General features: G+C 42.7%; 1 pseudogene; it reads right to left on the minus strand.

Moving 5' to 3' along the window:
• Nucleotides 1-281: 281 nt before the first annotated feature.
• LOC118658820 lies at nucleotides 282-2,208 on the minus strand (annotated as a pseudogene).
• Between the last annotated feature and the right edge of the window lie 4,061 nt (nucleotides 2,209-6,269).

Genomic DNA, 6,269 nt, shown 5'->3' on the forward strand with positions numbered 1-6,269 from the left:
CCTCAGCAGTGCTAAGGATGTCCGACTGCAGCTTAGGCCTGCTCCCCGCTGGCAAGTGGACATCCCCTGAGGGCTGTCGGGCTGCCAGAGGGATGTCTGATTGCCAGCTTAGGCCCAATCCCCCAGGGAGCAGGCCTAAGCCAGCAGGTGGTCATTCCCTGAGGGGTCCCAGACTGCGAGAGGGCACAGGCTAGGCTGAGGGACCCCTCACCGAGTGCACAAATTTTTGTGCACTGGGCCTCTAGTAAACATATAAATAAGAAAAAAACTCCCTTTATTTTAAACTCAAAATTTTCTTTATTTTCAGTAAAAACAAAATTTTACCAAAAGTATATGACAGTTGTCAATACAAATCTCTCACTTCTTTAAGGTATACTTTTCATTCTGATACACAGTTTAGGTATTATGATGCATTTTTAAAAAGGAACAGTTTAAGGTCAAAACCCAAGTTGCTTCAATGTAACAACACTTAAAAGTTAGCACTATCATATCGAATTGCAGCATACATACTGTATTGCCCCGTGCTAGTCTGATATCAATGCTAGTTGGTACTGCCATGGTAGCGATGTCAGGTGGTGTTCCTTCGCCCTCCGATTTTTCTTCTTTAATCTTGGGAACACCAGGCACATCAGAGGAAAGTTCATTCAGTATTTTTTTGATAAGAGGATCTTCGTGAAAGGATTTCTCTGCGTTTATGAGAATCAATTACACCTTCTGATTCTGTAGACTCATCTGTCTCTGTGATTGTTGCTACCCTAACAGTTTGTATCTGTGTTGTCTGAATTACACACTGGACATGTACAGTTTGGCCCGAAGGTAACTGTACTAGAGTTATAGCTGGGGAACCTCTTCCGGTGCCTGATCCAGCTACAGAAACCTGAGCTAAATTAGGGATTGAATTTTGACCAGTCTGGGCCTGCTTATTTGCAGTTTCTCTGTCACAGAATCTGTTACACTTCCATCCTGTTGAGATTCGATTGTTTCCATGGTCATTTCTCCACCGCGAAGGGATTTATGTAGCGGCCCCCGTCACTGCTTACACATGCAAGGTGGGAACCACAAACCAGAAATGCAGGCGCAATCGGCGGCCCCACGTCATCCACCATCCACTGTCATCAGCTCTGATGCGGCAGCCCCGGCTTCCCCACCGACCTAAAGTAGCGCGGCAGCCGCAGGAACTGCCAGCACTATTTCTTATGGAAGATCTCCCTGCATTTTTCAAACCAACTCAGAGCCCCCAGTCTCCTATGTCCATCATTTAGGCCTTAGAGAAGGCCCAAGCCATCTCTGTGTCCCACATCCAGCATCAGACTACAGCGATTTCCTCCGTCACTTTACTAAACAAACTCAATTATGACTGCACTGTGGTTGCCTATTTCTAGAAACGGTTCTTGCTACGGCCAGCTCTGCAACAGTCGCATTCAGCAGCCATCCTCATCTCTACAAGATTATTTGATACGAAGTTCGCTTTGTCTGATATTAACACATCCACCCAAGCTTTCTTTGACTCCTATTAGCTTGGTATGTCTTTATCTCTCTTTTATTTTTAACTTCTGTGCTTATATTTAAAGTGGGTTCCTTTTATGCAGCATATAGTTGGGGCTTGCTTTTATCTAATCTAACAATCTCTGCCTTTTATTTGCAGTAGCCACTTTGCAGTCAACTGCTTTAAGGGGGAGTGGGGGGCATTCTTTCTGCACCTAGGAACTTTTTTTTTTCTGGCACAACATTTAAAAAATAGTTGTCATTTCTTACAAACATTTACATGGTGATGACAGGGAGGTTAGAAATGTGGTAGTGCCCAGCAAGGATGCCTAGGGTATGATGCGGGACAAATCAGAGACAGTGAAAACTGCCACTAGACTTTTGCAATAGTTTAGCTGAACTTCGGGATCCTCTGATGAAGAGCCATTCTACTGAAGGAGGAAACAGAGGTTGGTGACAAATTGGTTACAGTCACTAAGATTTCTCCTTCCCAGGCTCTGGGTATGCCTTAGTCGCCCTGTTTACTGAAATTATGCAGAGGATAAAAAAAGTTCAGAGTGTCTGAGTTGGGAACATTTAGTTCAATCTTTTCTTTTATAGTTGAAGGAAGTCAGAAAAGTGAAATACTATGCTCAGGTCATGCCCCTAGCTCAGCAATTTTCAATATTGGTATGCTGCAAGAGGCACACTGGTATGCTGCAAGAATTTTTAACACACGCAATACCTGACTATTTTAGTCAAGGACACCGGCCTCTTTTCCCTTAGACCCGTGGTCGGCAAACTGTGGCTCGCGAGCCACATGCGGCTCTTTGGCCCCTGGAGTGTGGATCTTCCTAAGCCTTAGGAGTACCCTAATTAAGTTAATAACAATGTACCTACCTATATAGTTTAACCCTTTGCAGTCGTTTGTCTACTCTCAGCCACCAAAGCTTTTTTACCGTTCCGGTCGTATGTCTGCTCTCAGCCACCACAGCAAGGAACCATACGAATCTTAACTCTATTCATTCCTGTATCAGTTCATAATTTCTCTGAAAGCTCCTAAGTGTCTAAGCGACCTTGTCACGAACCAAAACATTGCCCCGACAAATTGGAGATATCGAAACTCAATATAAACAAACGCGGTCGTTCCACACTCGCCATGCAAAACATCGTGGCGAGTCAGTCGCCTTTTGAGAGTGAAGAAATCGACAAGCTTCAGAGATACTTCGCAGAATTTCAAATAAAGCTTTACAAATTACTATTAACTGTAATTAGGCATTCTCGCTTGTTAAGATATTTCAAAATAATACTCCAAAATGGCAAAAAGAAAGTTACCGAAATAAGTGTACTGCGAATCTGAAAGTGCCGGGAGCCAGTCCATCCTTGCTGTTTCAAGGGACCTGGCATATATGGCATACTGTTCTTAATATGTTTGCTCACCTTCTTGGCACTATGTGTTTTAACCAAGGTCACCTCTCTGAGAAAGGTTGTTTCCCCAGGTAGGGATTTTCCCCTGAAGTTAGGGAGGGAATAAAACCCCTTAACTAAGTGCCAGGCGGGTAATTAATCACTTTAACTACGAACAATCATGCTTAAGCTACATAATCTTTACTCCCTGGAATGGAGATAAGAAACGCCCTAACCTTTGGACTAGAGATTGATAGGATTGGAATCAACTGGTATAAATACAGATGTAACAAGACAACAGGACACAGAACCTAGACACAGAACCTACACAGAACCTAGACACAGAACCTACATAGAACCTAGAGACAGAAGAACTTCGCTGGAGAGAACATGGCAAAAGATCCTGGACAGAAACTGGAGACAGAACCTAGAGACAGAACCTAGCGAGAGAACATGGCAAAAGATCCTGGACAGAAACTGGCTACAGAACCTAGACACAGAACCTAGCGAGAGAACCTGGCTGAAGAACCTAGAGACAGAACCTGGCTACAGAACCTGGCTACAGAACCTGGATAGAACATGGCAAGAGAACCTGACTAGAACCTGGTGACTGAACCTGGCAAAAGAACCTGGACAGAACCTGGCTGGAGAACCTGGAGAACCTGGCTGGAGAACCTAGCAAGAGAACATGGATACAGAACTTGGCTGGAGATTGTGGCTAGAGATCCTGGCAAGGCTGCTGATCAACTGAACGCTGTCTCCGTGTCATTCCTTCTTCGCCGACTCCGTCCACACCTTTGGGGACCCCTGGACCTGCTGGGGCTGGACCCCAACATGAAAGTAACGATGAAGAGTTTTATTTTGGCATCTTGAATACTGACTCTGACATAGAAAGTGATAACGTTTGTAGTGATTCTACTAGTAGTGACGTAGTTCCAAAAAAGAATTAATAAATCTTGTTTACCCTTCATAATCTTGCATGTTATGTATCACTGCTCTTTCAATGGAAATTAATTCCGACCAGTACGACACCCATGTCCAAATTTAATACGACCACAAAGGGTTAAGTTTAAAAAATTTAGCTCTCAAAAGAAATTTCAATCGTTGTACTGTTGATATTTGGCTCTGTTGACTAATGAGTTTGCTGACCACATTAGACTATCAAATTAAAAACTTTTAACAGCCAACACAACAATTGCTGTTCAGTGTGAACAAATCAAAATTATACCTATTTATGTATCAGATCAGCAAAAATGATATATTTTCTGGGGTGCCACAGAATTTTAGTAATTAGTTTATGTGTGCCATGAAATGGAAAAGGTTGAAAATCGCTTCCCTAGCTAGTGGTGGAGCTTGGACTAGAACCAAGTCCTTTCCAGATTCCCAGAAAGACTGAAGAACCTTACTGGTTTAATGTCAACCTTCGTATTCTACTTTTTAAAAAAGATACAATTAATTTCTACTCTTTACCCACTCAAAGTTTAAAGGGGAAAAACAACAAGACAAACAAGGAAGATCCTTTACGAACAGAATGAAACACATAGATAGCAAAACAGACAAATTCACAGAGCAACTGGGACACACAGATAAGAGAACACAATGAAAGAAAGAGACAAGAAAAGTCAAGTTTTTCCAGGGAGTTGTTAGCCTCAACTTGTAGCCTTTTTGGAGACTGCCATTAAGGTTAGCATTTGAACCAGGAACTATAACTTACCCGGGTTGCGGGCTCAAACCCCACTGGCAGGCGTGCAGGAGACAGCTGATCAATGATTCTCTCTCATTGTTTCTCTCTTCCTCTCCCTTCCTCTCTGGAATCAATAAAAACAAAAAAATAAAAAAAGATATGCAGGAACTGTCTTCCAACAGAAACCAGAAACGAGTGTGTCAAGGGAAAGGAATTCTATGTGTTAAAGCAAGAAACGTTCTAACCTGTAAAGAATTTTTGTGAGTTTATTTGAGCCAAACTGTCAACAATTGCTGGGAAGCAGAACCTCAACATATTGAGATAATGCTCCAGAGAATGGCGGTTTTTCACCTAGTTTTATAAATTAACATCAAAGGAGAAGACATTCGTGGGTTTACATGAAATCCATTGGTGATAGATTAGGGAGGTGGGAGAAAGCAAAGTGGGGAAGCCTCTGGAACTGGATAAAAAGTGAAATGGTAGATACATGCTTCTTTCACTTAGGTGGGTACAGGATAGTTAACAGTCAACCATTAACACCTAAACAATAACAATGTGGGAATTTTCGGTCTCTCCCCTGGCACACTGGTTGTGCCCTGAGGAGTCCGGAAAAATGGAAGCTATAGTTACCCTGACATTCCAAAGGTCTGTTATCATAGATGTAAAAATAGGCTCAGTTAAGATCAAAGTTGATCTTTGTCAGGGAAGATACCAACCTAGGACATGACTACCCACTATAAGTTGCTTTTTATTTATTTTTTAAATGGATGATTCTTTAAAATATATATATATATATATATATATATATATATATATATATATAATTTTTTTTATTATTTTTTTTTTACAGAGAGGGAGAGAGATAGAAACATTGATGACAGAGAAACACTGATCAGCTGCCTTCTGCACACGCCCTACTGGGCAGCAAGCCTGAAACCATGGTACATGCCCTTGCCCTTGACTGGAATCGAGCCTAGGGACCCTTCATCCCTCAGGCCGACGCTGTATCCACTGAACTGAACCAGTTAGGGCTAAACTGCTTTCTAATTTCAAGACCATCCTTTGTGGTTACTTTAGGTCTGAGTTTGCAAGGCTGCCACGCAGGCCTTCCCTGAGTTGGTCATGTTAGCATGTGGCCCCTTTACGTCCACATACGTCTGAAGGCTGTAAAGTGATCCAACAGAGGCAGGAATGGGAGGTGGAAAGATCCAGGCATGCTGTACCAGGCTGGATTCTAGGTCCCAGAGCTAACTTTGCAGAAGTCCCTGCTTGTTGGGGCCCAACCCCAGCAGGTCCAGGGGTTCCCAAAAGTGTGGACGGAGGCAGTGTTCAGGTGATCATCATAGCCAGGTTCTCCAGTCAAGTTCTGTGTTTATTGTCTTGTTAAATCTGTATTTATACCAGTTGATTTTAACCCTATCAATTCTATTCCAAAGGTTAGGGCGTTTCTTATCTCCGTTCCAAGGTTACTCTATTGTTCTATTAAGCTACAAGGAAGGAACTGAAGGAGATTATCCTAAGTAAAGATTATGTAGCCTAAGCGTGATTGTTCGTAGTTAAAGTGATTAATTACCCGCCTGGCACTTAGTTAAGGGGTTTTATTCCCTCCCTAACTCCATCACCTGGGGAAACAACCTTTCTCGGGGAGGTGGTCCTGTTTAAAACACATAGCGCTAAGTGGGGGAGCAAACATATGCCATATACGCCAGGTCCC

This window comes from Myotis myotis, unplaced genomic scaffold (assembly GCF_014108235.1).
Source record: "Myotis myotis isolate mMyoMyo1 unplaced genomic scaffold, mMyoMyo1.p scaffold_m19_p_6, whole genome shotgun sequence".
Taxonomy (NCBI): Eukaryota; Metazoa; Chordata; class Mammalia; order Chiroptera; family Vespertilionidae; genus Myotis; species Myotis myotis.